A 21,976-nucleotide genomic window follows, 5' to 3' on the forward strand; every position below is an offset into this window, starting at 1 on the left:
ACCCTCAGTCTGACCTGTATGGCTGATGAGCAAGTATGCGTGGCATTCCCTTAAGTGTGTGTACAAATCGCATATATCATGTGACTTGGCCGGCACGCTGTTTGTATGGAGTAAAAGCGGACGTGACAACATATTGTAGACAACGCTAAAGGCAGTGCCTTTATAGAAAAAAAAAAAAGAAAAAACACCTGTGTTTATTTGTACTGTGCAGGTTTGAAATAAATATTTCAATTCAAATAGTACCGGCGGGCCAGCTCTAATGTTAATTCGATATTGCCTCAAGGCCCAAATGAAATTGTACGGCGGGCCAAATTTGGCCCGCGGGCCAGAGTTTGACACCCATGTTGTAGAGGGCCTCAGCGTGTTTTGACCCATTCAGCTTGTTGTCGATGTGTACGCCGAGGTATTTATAATCCTCAACCATGTCCACATCGACCCCCCTGATGGAAAAAGGGGTCGCCAGAGTACTCCTCCTCCTTCCCAGGTCCACAACCAGCTCCTAGGTCTTCGTCCCATTGAGCCGGAGGTGGTTCTTTCCACACCATGTGACAAAGTATTATTCAATAAATATATTTATAAAGGATTTTTGAATTGTTGCTATTTTTAGAATATTTTTGAAAAATCTAACGAACCCCTTGGCTTTCCTTCAAGTACCCCGAAAGGTACGCGTACCCCCATTTGAGAACCACTGCACAATGTGATATGCATATGTGTTGTAATTGTTACTTTTGTTAAAATATATATTTTTAAACTGTCCGGTAAATATACGAAGGTAATGTATCCATCCATCCACCCATCCATTTTCTACCGCTTATTCCCTTTTGGCGCCCATCTCAGCTACAATCGGGCGGAAGGCGCGTACACCCTGGACAAGTCGCCACCTCATCGCAGGGCCAACACAGATAGACAGACAACATTCACACTTACATTCACACACTAGGGCCAATTTGGTGTTGCCAATCAACCTATCCCCAGGTAATGGGGCGGTTTAGCTTGGTTGGTAGAATGGCCGTGCCAGCAATTTGAGGGTTGCAGGTTCGATTCTCGCTTCCGCCATCCTAGTCATTGCCGTTGTGTCCTTGGGCAAGACACTTTACCCACCTGCTCCCAGTGCCACCCACACTGGTTTAAATGTAATTTAGATATTGGTTTTCACTATGCAAAGCGCTTTGAGTCACTAGAGAAAAGCGCTATATAAATATAATTCACTTCACTTCACTAATGTATGTTGTCAGTAAATAAAGTGTCTGTAGATCAAGTGAAGGTTCACACCTTGTCACCCCTGGCCGACCTGGTATCGTCGCTGACACCAGTCTGCAGACGGCGAGACAGACAGTAAACGCCTCCCCTGCCCTCCCCGACACAGTGGTGTCGTCTGCTTGTAGTCCAAATCCGGGTTGACGGGCGAAGCCGGAAGCTTGGCGCCTTCTGAGATGAACTTCACTACCCACAACCCCCCGCTGCACATCAACTTACAGAACTGGCTCCTTTCGGCTCCGGGAGTGTTTCTCATTTAAACAAACAGTACCGAAGATGGCGGAGAGTTAATGGTGGAGAAATATTGATCCGATACGTCTACGAGGTAAGTCCTCCTCGGGTGTTTGTTAACGTCCAGACACGAATTTTACCTCGGACTTTGCGTTTGGTTTACGATGCGATTGAGGGCAGAAATGTAGCCCGCTGACTTGGTTTCCCTGCGGCAGTGCACACAAATTGGTGTCGTTGCGGCGCGGAGGGCATAGTGCAGGCTCCTGTAAATGACACCAAACATGTGTGCCTGGGAGACATGCTGCTCGTCCGCCGAATTATTTCAGTTTTTGTGTCTTTATTTAACCGAGCGAACTTCACACACGCGGCGTAGTTCACACAGGCGGTAAGTGCTTCCGCTTAACGTGTGGCGAAGTTGAGCCGGTTTTATTTCCGTTGGAAGACCCACACGCACGGACACATGTTCCCGTGACCCCACCGTGACAGGTGAACGTTTCAGCCGGGACCGCGATGGTCGGCTGGCAGCTTGCAGACAGGCTGTGCGCGACGCGATGGAGCCAGAAGGTGTTTTATCGACATGATCCGTGCACACATATGATGCATGATGGGCTTTGGGAAATAATATCAGTGCTGTCTTTCACCGGTTCAAGCGATGCTGGCTGTCTGGAGTTGGTGTAGTGCCGCGCGTGTGCAATAATACTAGCAACAACAACAAAAAAAAGTGCCTCCGCTCCAAAGTGCATGTTTAAGTGCAAATATAAAAGGGGTAAGAGCGAACGTGCTTGTTTTTTTTGGTCCGGCTTGTGTTTGCCATCTTTATCATCCGTAACGCGTCTGGCTTTGCATATCTGCAGGGGGCAGCACTGTAGCCGTGCAGGCACACTGCACCGGAGCAGGGGAGCTCGCTGCTGTCTGTGTGCGTGTTTACGCCTGTAACCCTGTGGTGGAGCCTATAAGCCCACTTTACACATCCATCCATCCATTTCATACCGCTTATTCCCTTAAGGGTCACGCTACAATCGGGCGGAAGGCGGTGTACACCCTGGACAAGTCGCCACCTCATCGCAGGGCCAACACAGATAGACAGACAACATTCACACTCACATGCACACACTAGGGCCAATTTTAGTGTTGCCAATCAACTTATCCCCAGGTGCATGTCTTTGGAAGTGGGAGGAAGCCGGAGTGCCCGGAGGGAACCCACGCATTCACGGGGAGAACATGCAAACTCCACACAGAAAGATCCCTGACTACTCAGGACCTTTGTATTGGGAGGCAGACGCACTAAACCAGGGGTGTCAAACTCAAATACAGAGTGGGCCAAAATTCTAAACTGAACAAAGCCGCGGGCCAAAGTCGAACAACTTAAAGGGGGACATTATCACAATTTCAAAAGGGTTAATAACAATAAAAATCAGTTCCCAGTGGCTTGTTGTATTTTTTGAATTTTTACCGGTCCCGGAATATCCCTAAATAAAGCATTAAAGTGCCTTATTTTCGAAACCACTATCCATTTCCCTGTGACGTCATACAGGGCTGCCATTACAAACATGGCGGTTACCACAGCAAGATATAGCGACATTAGCTCGGATTCAGACTCGGATTTCAGCGGCTTAAGCGATTCAACAGATCACGCATGTATTGAAACAGATGGTCGGAGTATGGAGGCAGATAGCGAAAACGAAATTGAAGAATATATTGAAGCTATTGAGCGAATAGCTATTGACGCTATTTGGCCATAGCGTGGGTGTACCTAATGAAGTGGCCCATAGCATGGCTGCCTTATTAGCATCGCCGGTAAAATGTGCAGACCAAACGATCAGGACTTTCGCATCTTGTGACACTAGAGCAACTTAAATCCTTCGGTTGGTAAGTGTTTGTTTCGCATTAAATGTGGGTATCTAGTTTAAAATGTACATACAGCTAGCGTAAATAGCATGTTAGCATCGATTAGCGTAGCATGTTAGCATCGATTAGCTGGCAGTCATGCTGCGACCAAATATGACTGATTAGCACATAAGTCAACAACATAAAAAAAACTCACCTTTGTGATTTCGTTGACTTAATCGTTGCAAATGCATCTGCAGGTTATCCATACATCTCTGTGCCATGTCTGTCTTAGCATCGCCGGTAAAATGTGCAGACACTCAATGGGGGTCTGGCGGCAGATTTCTTGCCAATGGTGCAACTTGAATCGCTCCCTATTAGTGTTGTTACACCCTCCGACAACACACCGACGAGGCATGATGTCTCCAAGGTTCCAAAATATAGTCGAAAAAACGGAAAATAACAGAGCTGAGACCCAGTGTTTGTAATGTGAAAATGAATATGGCGGGTGTGTTACCTCGGTGACGTCACGTTCTGACGTCATCGTTAAAAGACCGATAAACAGAAAGGCGTTTAATTTGCCAAAATTCACCCATTTAGAGTTCGGAATTTGGATAAAAAAATACATGGTCTTTTTTCTGCAACATCAAGGTATATATTGATGCTTGCATAGGTTTGGTGATAATGTTCCCCTTTAACCTTTTATTTGGGACCCAAACAAGTTTTACATTGAATATTGAACAAGCAAGGATTATATAACTTTATAGTGACATGCAAAATCGAGTTTTGTTGGTAGCGGGGGTGTATATTGTAGCGTCCCGGAAGAGTTAGTGCTGCAAGGGGTTCTAGGTATTTGTACTGTTGTGTTTATGTTGTGTTACGGTGCGGATGTTCTCCCGAAATGTGTTTGTAATTCTTGTTTGGTATGGGTTCACAGTGTGGTGTAACAGTGTTAAAGTTGTTTATACGGCCACCCTCAGTGTGACCTGTATGGCTGTTGACCAAGTATGCCTTGCATTCACTTGTGTGTGTGTAGAAGCCGCATATATTATGTGATTGGGCCGGCACGCTATTTGTATGGAGGAAAAGCGGACGTGACGACAGGTTGTAGATGATGCTAAAAGCAGTACCTTTAAGGCATGCCCCCAATATTGTTGTCTGGGTGGAAATTCGGGAGAATGGTTGCCCCGGGAGATTTTCGGGGGAGGCACTGAAATTCGGGATTCTCCTGGAAAAATCGGGAGGGTTGGCAAGTATGAGAATTAGCGTTGAATGCAATGATACAGCGGCACCGCCAATGTATAATACCGGCGGGCCAGCTCTAATGTTTATTTATTATTGCCTCAAGGGCCAAATGAAATCACACGGCGGGCCAAAGTTTTTTTTCCACAAGAAGGATAGAGCATAACTTTAAAGCCCTACTGAAATGAGATTTTCTTTTTTAAACGGGGATAGCAGGTCCATTCTATGTGTCATACTTGATCATTTCGCGATATTGCCATATTTCTGCTGAAAGGATTTAGTAGAGAACATCCACGATAAAGTTTGCAACTTTCGGTGCTAAGAGAAAAGCCCTGCCTCTACCGGAAGTCACAGACGATGACGTCACACGTGTGGGGGCCCCTCACATATTCACATTGTTTTTAATGGGAGCCTCCAACGAAAAGTGCTATTCGGACGGAAAAAAAGACAATTTCCCTGTTAACTTGAGCGAGGATGAAAGATTCGTGTTTGAGGATATTTATAGCGACGGAAGGGAAAAAAAAAGTTAAAAAAAAAAACGCGATTGCATTGGGACAGATTCAGATGTTTTAGACACATTTACTAGGATAATTCTGGGAAATCCCTTATCTTTCTATTGTGTTGCTAGTGTTTTAGTGAGTTTAACAGTACCTGATAGTTGGAGGGGTTTGTCCACGGCCATGTTGACGCGCAGTGTCTCAGGTAAGTCGACGGCAGCTGTATGGGCGGCACAAGCTCAGCTGATCTCCGGTAAGAAGCGACTTTTTACCACAATTTTCTCACCGAAACCTGCTGGTTGACATTCGGTTGAGATCCATGTTCGCTGTGATCCATAGTAAAGTTTCACCTCTGTGAATTTTAAACAAGGAATCACCGTGTGTTTGTGTGGCTAAAGGCTAAAGCTTCCCAACTCCATCTTTATATTTTGACTCCTCCAATATTAATTGAACAAATTGCAAAGGATTCAGCAACACAGATCTCCAAAATACTGTGTAATTATGCGGTTAAAGAAGACGACTTTTAGCTGTGTGTTTGCGCGCAGCGCTCATGTTTCCTAACAGCCCGTGACGTCTAGCATACACGTCATCATTATGTGACGTTTTCAAGAAAAAACCCCCGGGAAATTTAAAATTGCAATTTAGTAAACTAAAAAGGCCGCCTTGGCATGTGTTGCAATGTTAATATTTCATCATTGATATACAAACTATCAGACTGCTAGGTGGGTAGTAGTGGGTTTCAGTAGGCATTTAATGTCATTGTTATGAAATACAAGAATAAAATGCAGTTTTCGGAGCAGCAGGTTCATAAAGAGCAAGTTGCCTAAATGTTTTGTGTGATTATAATAATAATGATAATAATGGATTAGATTTCTATCGCGCTTTTCTATTCCTAGATACTCAAAGCGCTCACAGAGAAGTGGGAACCCATCATTCACTCACACCTGGTGGTGGTAATCTACATCTGTAGCCACAGCTTCCCTGGGGTAGACTGACGGAAGCGTGGCTGCCAGTTTGCGCCTACGGCCCCTCCGACCACCACCTATCATTCATTCACCAGTGTGAGCGGCACTGGGGGCAAGAGTGAAGTGTCCTGCCCAAGGACAGAACGGCAGCGATTTGGATGTCAATAGGTGGGAAGCGAACCTGCAACCCTCAGGTTTCTGGCACGGCCGCTCTACCCACTACGCCACACTCCTACTAATCCCATGATTAGTAGGGGTCTGGGAAAAATCGATTCAAATTTGAATCGCGATTCTCACGTTGTGCGATTCAGAATCGATTCTCATTTTTTTAAAAATCGATTTTATTTTTTACTTTTTTTATCAATCCAACAAACCACTACACAGCAATACCATAACAATGCAATCCAATTCCAAAACCAGACCTGACCAAGCAACACTCAGAACTGCAATAACCAGAGCATTTGAGAAGAGACACAAACATGACACAGAATAAACCAAAAGTAGTGAAACAAAAATCAATATTATCAACAACAGTATCAATATTAGTTATAATTTCAGCATAGCAGTGATTAAAAATCCCTCATTTACATTATCATTAGACATTTATATATATAAAAAAAGAACAATAGTGTCACAGTGGCTTACACTTGCATCGCGTCTCATAAGCTTGACAACACCGTGTCCAATATTTTCACCAAGATAAAATAAGTCATATTTTTGGTTCGTTTAATAGTTAAAACAAATTTACATTATTGCAATCAGTTGATAAAACGTTGTCCTTTACAATTATAAAAGCTTTTTACAAAAATCTACTACTCTGCGTGCATGTCAGCAGACTGGGGTAGATCCTGCTGAAATCCTATGTATTGAATGAATAGAGAATCCTTTTAAATCGGGAAAAAAATCATTTTTGAATCAAGAATCGTGTTGAATTGAGAAAAAAAAATCGATTTTGAATTGAATCGTGACCCAAGAATCGATATTGAATCGAATCGTGGGACACCCAAAGATTTGCAGTCCTAATGATTAGGGATGTGCACTGATCAGGGTATCGGCTGGTCTTCTTGAAAAATTATGTGATGCCATTGCTGATAATTGTCTTTCAATGCCGATCTCAAACACCGATCCCCTCCGGCTGGCAACAATTATTTTTAGTCCCCTGGCTGAGAAGCTAGTGTGTAGTGTGGAGCCGCTCCCCTAAGATAATAATCGCGTCCATTACGCAAATGAACTGCATTTCTTAGTATCTTAAAGTTGAAGTTATAGTACCAATTATTGTCACACACACACTAGGTGTGGTGAAATTAACCTCTGCATTCGACCCATCCCCTTGTTCAACCCGTGGGAACTGAGGGGAGCAGTGCGCAGCAGCGGTGGCCATGCTTGGGAATCATTTTGGTGATTTAACCCCCAATTCCAACCCCTTGATGCTAAATGCCAAGCTGGGAGGTAAAGGGTCTCATTTTTATAGTCTTCGGTATGGCTTAAAGGAGAACTGCAGTCTTTTTATTTTACCGATCATTCACACTTCTTATGTAGTACAAGTGCACATGTTTTTATTTCTTTAATACAGTCTAACTTGTAAATAAATGCGAGCAAAATTCAGCTTAGAATGGAGTTTAAGGGAGTCGCTTTATTTTACCTATAAAGTGATTTAAAAACATCTAAACACTTCCATCAACATTTTATTTACATGCTGTAAGTGTATATGTAATGTAGTAACAGGCACATTAATAATAACATGTACTATTTAAGTATTTTGCTCATTTTAAGAATACAGCGGCACATTCATTTTACGGTCGCATTTTCCTTCAACAACTACGATACTGATTACAACTCACTGCAAACTTAAAGAGAGCCAACAAACATAATAAAACATCACTTACTGTACAAGGTCTGATTTGATGCCGACTGTTAGGATGTTGATATATTCCTGTTTAGATGAAGAATGACTCATGAAGGGTTAAAAAGGATGGGTGCAAACTAGCATCTTTTGTGTTTCTTTCTCACCATCTCTAGGTCTAAATTGGTGAGGTGAGAAAGCAGCTCACCAGCTGATGATATCAAAACAGCAGCATAAGGAAGATACATCTCTTTGATCAATTCACCGCTAAATGTAACTCCTTAACATTAGTGCTTATGACAATATTGCTAATACTTGGTTAATATTCAGGTATTGAATTGTAAATGGAGTATTGCTGGCGCTTTTTGGATGGCTCTTTATTGGGTTTTATGGTCAGAATAAATGCAATGATGTCATGGATGATGGCTGCCATTGGCTCCATTGTAACTTTTATTTATGTTTATTTACGAGTTCGAATGCATTAAAAAACAAAACAAGACACGTGTTCTTGTTTCTCATTAGGTTTGTGATATATAGGCTGCATTCCAAAAAATAATTCAGTTTAGAACTGCAGCTATCGAATATTTTAGTAATCGAGTATTCTATCGAATATCTTGATCGATTACTCGAGTAATGTAATAAATAATTTTGGTAATTTTTTTAAATTTTTTATCTTAAATTTTTTTGTCCTGTCCAGCTTCTCAGGCAAATCATATTGTTAATGTAGATGCCCATATCGTCTGTATAAATGTACTCTACAAAAGAGAAGTGTGGGATACTTCTCTTGTTGCCTTATTTTGTATTTTGAGTCTATTAAATGGATTCATATTATTATTTGGTGCTGCCCGGCAGGAGCAATATTTTAGCTTAATTAAGGTTTAATTATACATTATCAATTATTGCGTTTGGCCTGATAGGCTTATTTCCTACACGCCTGTTTTCATTATTGAAGGCTGACACGCACAGCTGAAATGCATCCGCGGTTGATTGTGCCAATTTGTGTGTGTTAATAAAAACAGATGCGCTCACAGCCTTATGTGCGGTGTGGTGTGATCGAATAAAGGAAGTTCTTGTCTCTCGTGCTTTTTTGATGATTGTCATACGGTGCCATCTAAATGGTGGTTTCTCCACGCAAATCAGCTGAGCTGTTTTCAACCTGCCAACAATACATAAACAATATAAAAGACAAACAACTTAATAATGACGACAACAGTTTTACATTTTAAGAATGCAATACAGTTCATTAAATTCTTTGAATGCAAAATAGTAATCAATTTTCATTTTACCATAATTACATGTTTGAGTTGAAAACACAAAAAAAATTGTTCAAAATTAATATTCCCTAAGAAAGTTAAAATAAAACTATATTCTTAGTTTCAGAAATAAAACAATAAGAACAGTTGTCATTATATCAAACATCAAAAGTGGATAAGGTAGTGAGTGCCTTTAATACTGCATTTGAAATGTGTGACCAGTGAGCTACCTATATTTTTTAATTTTATTTATTTACTAGCAAGCTGGTCTCGCTTTGCTCGACATTTTAAATTCTAAGAGAGGCAAAACTCAAATAGAATTTGAAAATCCAAGAAAATATTTTTAAAGACTTGGTCTCCACTTGTTTAAATAAATTCATTTATTTTTTTACTTTGCTTCTTTTAACTTTCAGAAAGACAATTTTAGAGAAAAAATAAAAAAACAAAGGGGGACGGCGTAGTGCAGTGGGAGAGTGGCCGCGCGCAACCCGAGGGTCCCTGGTTCAATCCCCACCTAGTACCAACCTCGTCACGTCTGTTGTGTCCTGAGCAAGACACTTCACCCTTGCTCCTGATGGGTGCTGGTTAGCGCCTTGCATGGCAGCTCCCTCCATCAGTGTGTGAATGTGTGTGTGAATGGGTAAATGTGGAAGTAGTGTCAAAGCGCTTTGAGTACCTTGAAGGTAGAAAAGCGCTATACAAATACAACCCATTTATCATTTATTTATATAACCTTAAAAATGATTTTAGGATTTTAAAACGCATATACCTTTCTACCTTTTAAATTCCTTCCTCTTCTTTCCTGACAAGTTAAATCAGTGTTCAAGTAAATTTTTTTTTTTATTGTAAAGAAAAATAAATACATTTTAATTTGATTCTTCATTTTAGCTTGAATGTGAGTGTGAATGTTGTCTGTCTATCTGTGTTGGCCCTGCGATGAGGTGGCGACTTGTCCAGGGTGTACAACGCCTTCCGCCCGATTGTAGCTGAGATAGGCGCCAGTGCCCCCCGCGACCCCGAAAGGGAATAAGCGGTAGTAAATGGATGGATGGATCTTAGCTTCTGTTTTTTCCACGAATAATATTTGTGAAATATTTCTTCGAACTTATTATAATTAAAATTCAAAAAAATTATTCTGACAAATCGAGAAAATCTTTAGAATCAAATGTAAATCTTATTTCAAAGTCGTTTGAATTGTATTTTAAAAATTTTGTTCTGGAAAATCTAGAACAAATAATCATTTGTCTTTGTTAGAAATGTAGCTCGGTCCAATTTGTTATATATTCTAACAAAATGCAGATTGATTTTAACGTATTCAAAACATGTCGTCAAAATTCTAAAATTAATCTTAATCACGAAAAATTACTAATGATGTTCCATAAATTATTTTTTTATTTTTTTAAAAAAGATTAGAATTAGCTAGTTTTTCTCTTCTTTTTTTCGATTGAATTTAGAATTTTAAAGAGTCGAAATTGAAGATAAACTATGTTTCAAAATTTAATTTACATTTTTTTCCTGTTTTCTTCTCTTTTAAACCGTTCAAATAAGTGTTTTTTTCATCATTTATTCTCTACAAAAAACCTTCCGTAAAAGGAAAAAAAATGTACTACGGAATGACAGACAGAAATACACATTTTTTATATATATATATAGATTTATTTATTAAAGGTAAATTGAGCAAATTGGCTATTTGTGGCAATGTATTTAAGTGTGTATCAAACTGGTAGCCCTTCGCATTAATCAGTACCCAAGAAGTAGCTCTTGGTTTCAAAAAGGTTGGTGACCCCTGTTATAGAGACTATAGTGGGTGCAAGTGCAAGCTATCCAAGTAGCATGTAGTTGCATGACTTGAATAACTCAAATAAGTTTGCACGACTACTTTCGCATAGTGATGAAAGGGTAATTGAACACGACAGCTCGGATAGTGTTCTTAGTTTTTCAACACCTTTTGGCGGCATTTGATGACTCTGCGGGAATGAAAAAACACATCTGGGTTTTCATAATGAATAACATTTATTTCACTAACACAACTTTTGCGTTTACATTTGGTAATAGATGACTTACCTCGCCTCAATCGGATGCTTTCTCGACAGGTGCTGCGGCATCAAACTTGTGCTATTGTGGTATGTGAGTTCCACTTAGCAATGTTTGCATGCGACTGTGTTTTCCTTCGATTTTAGTTTGAAGTATTCCCACACCTTAGACAACTTTTGTCGCTTCTTAATTTCCTCGTTTTGCTGTGGCTCTTGTCCACTGCTTTCTGCGGCGTCTGCCATTGCGAGTTATGTCGGCGAAAAAGTTGACTAAACTCAAGCGTATTTAAAGGAGCGGTGTTGTGCAGTGCAGGGGGCGTACGATCTGACGTAAACGCGCTGTCCAATACCTAAACAGTCCGTGCGTAACATGAGCTTTAAGTACGAAATAGGGAAAAATGCCATAAGACAAAAAACAAAACAAAACTTAACGATGCCTCGAGGCAGCAAAACTTCCTCGAATATATTTTGTAATCAAATCACTCGACTTACTCGAATAATCATTTCAGCTCTAGTTCAGTTCTCCATTAAGTATCAATATTAAATTAAAGCTGCAAGCAGCGTTGGTCGGGTCCGCCGTTGGCCGCCGCCGCCGTGTCCCGAGTCCCGATCTTAGTCAGACCAACATAGAGGTCTTTGTTTCATCAGTCTACGACATTCCTAACAGAATTTACAAGCAGTTTTATCAGTTTATTTTCCTAGGGGGCGCTAGAGCACAATTTTCATTTTTGGGGTTTGGTTTTTTTATTGGATGGCAATTTTCACCAGTCCTGATGTGTGTGTAAAATTTGGTGAGTTTTGAAGCATGTTAAGGGGGTCAAATTATAGATTTGCGTTTCTGGATGTTGTTGATAAATGGCTTTCGCTTGGCATTGTATAGCTCTATCTTGCACTTTGAAGCATTTTAAGGGGGTCAAATTTAAGTTCAAAGAGGCAAAAAAGGCATATTTTGCGAAAATGTTGTTTTGAAGGGGTTTTTGCCAACTTCCTGTTGATTTTAGGTACAGAAGTGTTTATTGGAAATGTAGGTCTAAGTCAGACCTACACAGAGGTTTTTGTTTCATGTCTCTACGACATTCCTAACAGAAGTTACAAGCAGTCTGTTTTTTTTTTTTCGTAGGGGGCGCTAGCGCGCAATTTTCATTTTTGGGGTTTGGTTGCTTAATAAGTTGGTCTGCCGCTCCATACCGACGTGTTTGTCAAATTTGGGGAGTTTTGAAGCATGTTAAGGGGGTCAAATTACAGATTGGTGTTTCTGGATGTTGTTGATAAATGGCTTTCGCTTGGCATAGTATAGCTTTAACTTGCACTTTGAAGCATTTTAAGGGGGTCAAATATCAGTTCAAAGAGGCAAAAAAGGCATTTTTTGCAAAAATTTAGTTTTGAAGGGGTTTTTGCCAACTTCCTGTTGATTTTCGGTATAGAAGTATTTCATTGGAAATGTAGGTCTAAGTCAGACCTACATAGAGGTTTTTGTTTCATGTCTCTACGACATTCCTAACGGAAGTTACACGCAGTCTGTTTTTTGTCTCTTCCTAGGGGGCGCTAGCGCGCAATTTTCATTTTTGGGGTTTGGTTGCTTAATAAGTTGGTCTGCCGCTCCATACCGATGTGTGTGTCAAATTTGGTGAGTTTTGAAGCATGTTAAGGGGGTCAAATTAGGGTGCGAACATGCGAGCGCGCCTTGGGTTGCTGTCCCCGAGCCCCATCGTCGAAGAAGCTTTGCTGCCACTATTTAATGCATTGTGAAAGTAATGCAGTTGTTGTATTGAAGTGAAAATATCAAGCTTCCTGTTGATTTTGGCCAAAGTATGTTAATTATTCAAATGTAGGTCTAAGTCAGACCTACATAGTGGTTTTTGTTTCATGTCTCTCTGACATTCCTACCGGAAGTTACAAGCAGTTTTGTCTTTGTTTTCTTCCTAGGAGTAGTTTGTCTGTGTTGTATTCCTAGGGGGCGCTAGAGCACAATTTTGAGTTTTGGGGTTTGGTTTTTTCATCAGCTCGCAATTGTTGCCAGTCCTGATGTGTGTGCCAAGTTTGGTGAGTTTTGAAGCATTTTAAGGGGGTCAAATTACAGCTCAAAGAGGTAAAAATTATCTTTTTTAGGAAAATTTGCGCAGGGGATCTTTGAAGGCGCGTAAAATCAAACCCTTAAAACTTATCAAAATTTTGATCTATACTTTTAATCAGAAGGGTTCAAACTCTCTCCTGTGCGAGTTTGAAGCCGAAACGACAAACGCGCTCAGAGGAGATAACTTTTGAAGAAAGGTGACGGGTTTTCACAAAACTTTTATTTTGAAGGGGTAATTGCCAACTTCCTGTTGATTTTTTCTGCTAGCTGTCAATTACTAAAATGTAGGTTTAAGTGAGACCTACATAGAAGTTTTTGTTTCATGTCTTTCCGACATTCCTACCCGAAGTTACAAGCAGTTTTGTCTGTGTTTTCTTCCTGGAAGCAGTTTTTTCTGTGTTTTATTAAAAAATTGCGCTAGAGCGCATTTTTTGATATATATATATTTTTTTTTCATTAGAACGCAATTTCTGCCAGTCCAGATGTGTGTGCCAAGTTTGGTGAGTTTTGAAGCATTTTAAGGGGGTCAAATTACAGCTCAAGGAGGCAAAAATAGCATTTTTTTGCGAAAAATTTGCTTTGAATGGGTTTTTGCAAAATTTTTGTTGATTTTTGCCCCAGAAGGTACAATTATGAAATCTAGGTCTAAGTCAGCCCTACATAGAGGTTTTTGTTTCATGTCTCTACGACATTGCTAGCGGAAGTTACAAGCTGTCTGTTTTTTTTTTCTTCCTAGGGGGCGCTAGCGCGCAATTTTTATTTTTGGGGTTTGGTTGCTTAATAAGTTGGGAAGGCCCACCGTACCAACGTGTGTGTCAAATTTGGTGAGTTTTGAAGCATGTTCAGGGGGTCAAATTAGGGTGCGAAGGAGCGGAATAAACAATAATAATAATTAAAGCTGCAAGCAGCGTTGGTCGGGTCCGCCGTTGGCCGCCGCCGCCGCCGCCGTGTCCCGAGTCCCGATCTTAGTCAGACCAACATAGAGGTATTTGTTTCATGTCTCTACGACATTCCTAACAGAAGTTACAAGCAGTTTTGTCTGGAAAAAGGTGACGGCTTTTTACAAAACTTTTATTTTGAAGGGGTAATTGCCAACTTCCTGTTGATTTCAACTGAAATATATCAATCATCAAAATGTAGTTCTAAGTGAGACCTACATTGAGGTTTTTGTTTCATGTCTGTCTGACGTTCCTACCAGAAGTTACAAGCAGTTTGATCTGTTTCCTCTTCCTAGGAGCAGTTTTTTCTGTGTTTTATTCAAAAATTGCAATAGAGTGCAATTTTGAGTTTTAAGGTTTGTTTTTTTCACTAGATCACAATTTCTGCCAGTCCTGATGTGTGTGCCAAGTTTGGTGAGTTTTGAAGCATTTTAAGGGGGTCAAATTACAGCTGAAAGAGCCAAAAATAGCATTTTTTACGAAAATTTTGCTTTGAATGAGTTTTTGCAAAATTTCTGTTGATTTTGGGTATAGACGTTTTTTATTGGAAATGTAGGTCTAAGTCAGACCTACACAGAAGTTTTTGTTTCATCTCTCTACGACATTCCTAACGGAAGTTACAAGCAGTCTGTTTTTTGTCTCTTCCTAGGGGGCGCTAGCGCGCAATTTTAATTTTTGGGGTTTGGTTACCTAATAAGTTGGTCTGCCCCTCCATACCAATGTGTGTGTCAAATTTGGTGAGTTTTGAAGCATGTTAAGGGGGTCAAATTATGGTATTGTCTGTGTTGTATTCCTAGGGGGCGCTAGAGCGCAATTTTGAGTTTTGGAGTTTGGTTTTTTCATCAGCTCACAATGGTTGCCAGTCCTGATGTGTGTGCCAAGTTTGGTGAGTTTTGAAGCATTTTAAGGGGGTCAAATTACAGCTCAAAGAGGCGAAAATGAAATTTTTTAGGAAACTTTGCGCAGCGGATCTTTGAAGGCGCGTAAAATCAAAACCTTAAAACTTATCAAAACTTTGATCTATACTTTTAATCAGAAGGGTTCAAACTCTCTCCTGAGCGAGTTTGAAGCCGAAACGACAAACGCGCTCAGAGGAGATAACTTTTGAAGAAAGGTGACGGGTTTTCACAAAACTTTTATTTTGAAGGGGTAATTGCCAACTTCCTGTTCATTATTTCTGCTAGCTGTCAATTACTAAAATGTAGGTTTAAGTGAGACCTACATAGAAGTTTTTGTTTCATGTCTTTCCGGCATTCTAACCCGAAGTTACAAGCAGTTTTGTCTGTGGTTTCTTCCTGGAAGCAGTTTTTTCTGTGTTTTATTGAAAAATTGCGCTAGAGCCCAATTTTGAGATTTTTTTTTTTTTTTTTTCATTAGATCACAATTTCTGCCAGTCCTGATGTGTGTTCCAAGTTTAGTGAGTTTTGAAGCATGTTAAGGGGGTCAAATTGCAGCTCTAAGAGGCAAAAATAGCGTTTTTTGGCGAAAATTTTGCTTTGAAAGGGTTTTGCAAAATTTCTGTTGATTTTAGGTATAGGAGTTTCTGATGGGGAATTTAGGTCTAGGTCAGTTCTACATAGAGGATTTTGTTTCATGTCTCTACGACATTCCTACCGGAAGTTACAAGCAGTCTGGGTTTTTTTTTTCGTAGGGGGCGCTAGCGCGCATTTTTCATTTTTGGGGTTTGGTTGCTTAATATGTGTTTTTGCCAAGCCTTACCGATGTGTGTGCCAAATTTGGTGAGTTTTGGAGCATGGTCAGTGGGTCAAATTAGGGTTCAAAGTTGCGGAAGAATAATAATAATTAAAGCTGCAAGCAGCGTTGGTCGGGTCCGCCGTTGGCCGCCGCCGCCGTGTCCCGAGTCCCGATCTTAGTCAGACCTACATAGAAGTTTTTATTTCATCACTCTACGACATTCCTAACAGAATTTACAAGCAGTTTTATCAGTTTATTTTCCTAGGGGGAGCTAGAGCACAATTTTCATTTTTGGGGTTTGGTTTTTTATTGGATGGCAATTTTCACCATTCCTGATGTGTGTGTAAAATTTGGTGTGTTTTGAAGCATGTTAAGGGGGTCAAATTACAGATTGGAGTTTCTGGATGTTGTTGATAAATGTCTTTCGCTTGGCATAGCATAGCTTTAACTTGCACATTGAAGCATTTTGAGGGGGTCAAATATCAGTTCAAAGAGGCAAAAAAAGCATTTTTTGCCAAAATGTTGTTTTGAAGGGGTTTTTGCCAACTTCCTGTTGATTTTAGGTACAGAAGTTTTACATTGGAAATGTAGGTGTAAGTCAGACCTACATAGAGGTTTTTGTTTCATGTCACTACGACATTCCTAACGGAAGTTACAAGCAGTCTGTTTTTTGTCTTTCCCTAGGGGGCGCTAGCGCGCAATTTTCATTTTTCGGGTTTGGTTGCTTAATAAGTTGGTCTGCCGCTCCATACCGACGTGTGTGTCAAATTTGGGGAGTTTTGAAGCATGTTAAGGGGGTCAAATTACAGATTGGCGTTTGTGGATGTTGTTGATAAATGGCTTTCGCTTGGCATAGTATAGCTTTAACTTGAACTTTGAAGCATTTTAAGGGGGTCAAATATCAGTTCAAAGAGGCAAAAAAGGCATTTTTTGCAAAAATATAGTTTTGAAGGGGTTTTTGCCAACTTCCTGTTGATTTTCGGTACAGAAGTATATTTTTGGAAATGTAGGTCTAAGTCAGACCTACACAGAGGTTTTTGTTTCATGTCTCTACGACATTCCTAACGGAAGTTACACGCAGTCTGTTTTTTGTCTCTTCCTAGGGGGCGCTAGCGCGCAATTTTCATTTTTGGGGTTTGGTTGCTTAATAAGTTGGTCTGCCGCTCCATACCGATGTGTGTGCCAAATTTGGTGAGTTTTGAAGCATGTTAAGGGGGTCAAATTAGGGTGCGAATGTGCAAGCGCGTCTTGGGTTGCTGTCCCCGAGCCCCACGGCAGGAGAAGCCTTGCTGCCACTATTTAATGCATTGTGAAAGTAATGCAGCTGTTGTATTGAAGTGAAAATATCAAGCTTCCTGTTGATTTTTGCCAAAGTATGTTAATGATTCAAATGTAGGTCTAAGTCAGACCTACATAGTGGTTTTTGTTTCATGTCTCTCTGACATTCCGACCGGAAGTTACAAGCAGTTTTGTCTGTGTTTTCTTCCTAGGAGCAGTTTGTCTGTGTTGTATTCCTAGGGGGCGCTAGAGCACAATTTTGAGTTTTGGGGTTTGTTTTTTTCACTAGATCGCAATTGTTGCCAGTCCTGATGTGTGTGCCAAGTTTGGTGAGTTTTGAAGCATTTTAAGGGGGTCAAATTACAGCTCAAAGAGGTAAAAATTATCTTTTTTAGGAAAATTTGCGCAGCGGATCTTTGAAGGCGCGTAAAATCAAACCCTTAAAACTTATCAAAATTTTGATCTATACTTTTAATCAGAAGGGTTCAAACTCTCTCCTGTGCGAGTTTGAAGCCGAAACGACAAACGCGCTCAGAGGAGATAACTTTTGAAGAAAGGTGACGGATTTTCACCAAACTTTTATTTTGAAGGGGTAATTGACAACTTCCTGTTGATTTTTTCTGCAGGCTGTCGATTATTAAAATGTAGGTCTAAGTGAGACCTACATCGTGGTTTTTGTTTCATGTCTTTCCGGCATTCCTACCGGAAGTTACAAGCAGTTTTGTCTGTGTTTTCCTCCTGAAAGCAGTTTTGTCTGTGTTTTATTCAAAAATTGCTCTAGAGCGCAATTTTGAGTTTTATTAATTTTTTTTTTCATTAGATCGCAATTTCTGCCAGTCCTGGTGTGTCTGCCAAGTTTGGTGAGTTTTGAAGCATTCTAAGGGGGTCAAATTGCAGCTCAAAGAGGCAAAAATAGCATTTTTTTGCGAAAATGTTGCTTTGAATGAGTTTTTGCAAAATTTCTGTTGATTTTGGGTATAGACATTTTTTATTGGAAATGTAGGTCTAAGTCAGACCTACACAGAGGTTTTTGTTTCATGTCTCTACGACATTCCTGACGGAAGTTACAAGCAGTCTGTTTTTTTTTTGTTCCTAGGGGGCGCTAGTGCGCAATTTTCATTTTTGGGGTATGGTTGCTTAATATGTTGGGCTGTCCCAGTAGACCGACATGTGTGTCAACTTTGGTGAGTTTTGAAGCATGTTAAGGGGGTCAAATTAGGGTGAGAAGGTGCGGAATAAACAATAATAATAATAATAATAAAACGCAGCAGATTCAATAGGGTCCTTGCATGGCAAAGGACATGGATGTCCTTTGCCATTGCAGGGCGGACCCTAATTAAAGCTGCAAGCAGCGTTGGTCGGGTCCGCCGTTGGCCGCCGCCGCCGCCGCCGTGTCCCGAGTCCCGATCTTAGTCAGACCAACATAGAGGTCTTTGTTTCATGTCTCTACGACATTCCTAACAGAAGTTACAAGCAGTTTTGTCTGGAAAAAGGTGACGACTTTTTACAAAACTTTTATTTTGAAGGGGTAATTGCCAACTTCCTGTTGATTTCAACTGAAAGATGCCAATCATCAAAATGTAGGTCTAAGTGAGACCTACATAGAGGTTTTTGTTTCATGTCTGTCCGACGTTCCTACCAGAAGTTACAAGCAGTTTTATCCGTTTCCTCTTCCTAGGAGCAGTTTTTCTGTGTTTTTTTCAAAAATTGCAATAGAGCGCAATTTTGAGTTTTAAGGTTTGGTTTTTTCACTAGATCGCAATTTCTGCCAGTCCTGATGTGTGTGCCAAGTTTGGTGAGTTTTGAAGCATTTTAAGGGGGTCAAATTGCAGCTCAAAGAGGCAAAAATAGCATTTTTTTTCGAAAATTTTGCTTTGAATGAGTTTTTGCAAGATTTCTGTTGATTTTGGGTACAGACATTTTTTATTGGAAATGTAGGTCTTAGTCAGACCTACACAGAGGTTTTTGTTTCATGTCTCTACGACATTCCTGACGGAAGTTACAAGCGGTTTGTTTTTGTTTTTTGCTAGGGGGCGCTAGCGCGCAATTTTAATTTTTGGGGTTTGGTTGCTTAATATGTTGGGGAGGGACACCGTACCGACGTGTGTGTCAACTTTGGTGAGTTTTGAAGCATGTTAAGGGGGTCAAATTAGGTTATTGTCTGTGTTGTATTCCTAGGGGGCGCTAGAGCACAATTTTGAGTTTTGGGGTTTGGTTTTTTCACTAGATCGCAATTTCTGCCAGTCCTGATGTGTGTGCCAAGTTTGGTGAGTTTTGAAGCATTTTAAGGGGGTCAAATTACAGCTCAAAGAGGCGAAAATGAAATTTTTTAGGAAACTTTGCGCAGCGGATCTTTGAAGGCGCGTAAAATCAAAACCTTAAAACTTATCAAAACTTTGATCTATACTTTTAATCAGAAGGGTTCAAACTCTCTCCTGAGCGAGTTTGAAGCCGAAACGACAAACGCGCTCAGAGGAGATAACTTTTGAAGAAAGGTGACGGGTTTTCACAAAACTTTTATTTTGAAGGGGTAATTGCCAACTTCCTGTTGATTTTTTCTGCTAGCTGTCAATTACTAAAATGTAGGTTTAAGTGAGACCTACATAGAAGTTTTTGTTTCATGTCTTTCCGGCATTCCTACCCGAAGTTACAAGCAGTTTTATCTGTGTTTTCTACCTGGAAGCAGTTTTTTCTGTGTTTTATTGAAAAATTGCGCTAAAGCGCAATTTTGAGTTTTTTTGTTTTTTTTTTTCATTAGATTGCAATTTCTGCCAGTCCTGATGTGTCTTCCAAGTTTGGTGAGTTTTGAAGCATGTTAAGGGGGTCAAATTACAGCTCAAAGGGGCAAAAATAGCATTTTTTAGCGAAAATTTTGCTTTGAATGGGTTTTTGCCAAATTTCTGTTGATTTTAGGTATAGGCATTTCTAATGGGGAATCTAGGTCTAAGTCAGACCTACATAGAGGTTTTTGTTCCATGTCTTTACGACATTCCTAACGGAAGTTACAAGCAGTCTGGTTTTTTTTTTTCGTAGGGGGCGCTAGCGCGCATTTTTCATTTTTGGGGTTTGGTTGCTTAATATGTGTTTTTGCCAAGCCTTACCGATGTGTGTGCCAAATTTGGTGAGTTTTGGAGCATGGTCAGTGGGTCAAATTAGGGTTCAAAGTTGCGGAAGAATAATAATAATAATTAAAGCTGCAAGCAGCGTTGGTCGGGTCCGCCGTTGGCCGCCGCCGCCGTGTCCCGGGTCCCGATCTTAGTCAAACCAACATAGAGGTTTTTATTTCATGTCTCTACGACATTTCTAACAGAAGTTACATGCAGTTTTGTCTGGGTTTTTTCCTAGGGGGCGCTAAGCGCAATTTAGATTTTTGGGGTTTGGTTTTTTATTAGATGGCAGTTTTTGCCAGTCCTGATATGTGTGTAAAATTTGGTGAGTTTTGAAGCATGTTAAGGGGGTGAAATTACAGATCGGCGATTCTGGATGTTGTTGATAAATGGCTTTCGGTCTGCATAACAGAGCTTTAACTAGCACTTTGAAGCATTTTAAGTGGGTCAAATTACAGCTCAAAGAGGCAAAAACGTCATTTTTTAGGAAAAGTTGCGCAGGGGTTTTTTGAAGGCGCGTAAAATCCAAACCGGAGCAGTAATCAAAACTTTGATCTATACTTTTAATCAGAAGTGTCCAAACTCTCTCCTGTGCGAGTTTGAAGCCGAAACGACAAACGGGCTCAGAGGAGATAACTTTTGAAGAAAGGTGACGGGTTTTCACAAAACTTTTATTTTGAAGGGGCAATTTTTAACTTCCTGTTGATTTTTGCCGAAGGATGTCAATTATCGAAATGTAGGTCTAAGTCAGACCTACCTAGAAGTTTTTGTTTCATGTCTTTCCGGCATTCCTACCGGAAGTTACAAGCAGTTTTGTCTGTGTTTTCTTCCTGGAAGCAGTTTTTTCTGTGTTTTATTGAAAAATTGCGCTAGAGCGCAATTTTGAGTTTTATTTTTTTTTTTTTTCATTAGATCACAATTTCTGCCAGTCCTGATGTGTGTGCCAAGTTTGGTGAGTTTTGAAGCATTTTAAGGGGGTCAAATTGCAGCTCAAAGAGGCAAAAATAGCATTTTTTGCGAAAATTTTGCTTTGAATGAGTTTTTGGAAAATTTCTGTTGATTTTGGGTATAGGCATTTCTGATGGGGAATCTAGGTCTAAGTCAGAGCTACATAGAGGTTTTCGTTCCATGTCTTTACGACATTCCTAATGGAAGTTACAAGCAGTCTGTTTTTTTTTTTTCGTAGGGGGCGCTAGCGCGCATTTTTCATTTTTGGGGTTTGGTTTTTTTATTAGATGGCAATTTTCGCCAGTTCCGATGAGTGTGTGAAATTTGGTGAGTTTTGAGGCATGGTCAGTGGGTCAAATTAAGGTTCAAAGAGGCGGCGGAATAATAATAATAATAATAAAGAAAGAATAAAACGTTACAGATTCAATAGGGTCCTTGCCATGGCAAAGGACAGAGTCCTTTGCTGGCAGTGCGGACCCTAATTAAAGCTGCAAGCAGCGTTGGTCGGGTCCGCCGCCGCCGCCGCCGCCGTGTCCCGAGTCCCTATCTTAGTCAGACCTCCATAGAAGTTTTTGTTTCATCACTCTACGACATTCCTAACAGAATTTACAAGCAGTTTTATCAGTTTATTTTCCTAGGGGGCGCTAGAGCACAATTTTCATTTTTGGGGTTTGGTTTTTTTATTGGATGGCAATTTTCACCAGTCCTGATGTGTGTGTAAAATTTGGTGAGTTTTGAAGCATGTTAAGGGGGTCAAATTATAGATTTGCGTTTCTGGATGTTGTTGA

General features: G+C 40.3%; 1 protein-coding gene across 2 annotated transcripts in view; it reads left to right on the top strand.

The window, feature by feature from the left end:
- Window positions 1-1,446: 1,446 nt before the first annotated feature.
- Window positions 1,447-21,976, top strand: part of LOC133555091 (nuclear receptor coactivator 3-like) — a 171,113-nt gene continuing 150,583 nt past the window's right edge. For both annotated transcript variants that reach the window (XM_061904567.1, XM_061904569.1), the window contains exon 1: window positions 1,447-1,582. The gene's annotated coding sequence lies outside the window, so the exon portion shown is untranslated. The remainder of the gene's footprint in view (window positions 1,583-21,976) is intronic.

This window comes from Nerophis ophidion, linkage group LG06 (assembly GCF_033978795.1).
Source record: "Nerophis ophidion isolate RoL-2023_Sa linkage group LG06, RoL_Noph_v1.0, whole genome shotgun sequence".
In the NCBI taxonomy this organism is placed as follows: Eukaryota; Metazoa; Chordata; class Actinopteri; order Syngnathiformes; family Syngnathidae; genus Nerophis; species Nerophis ophidion.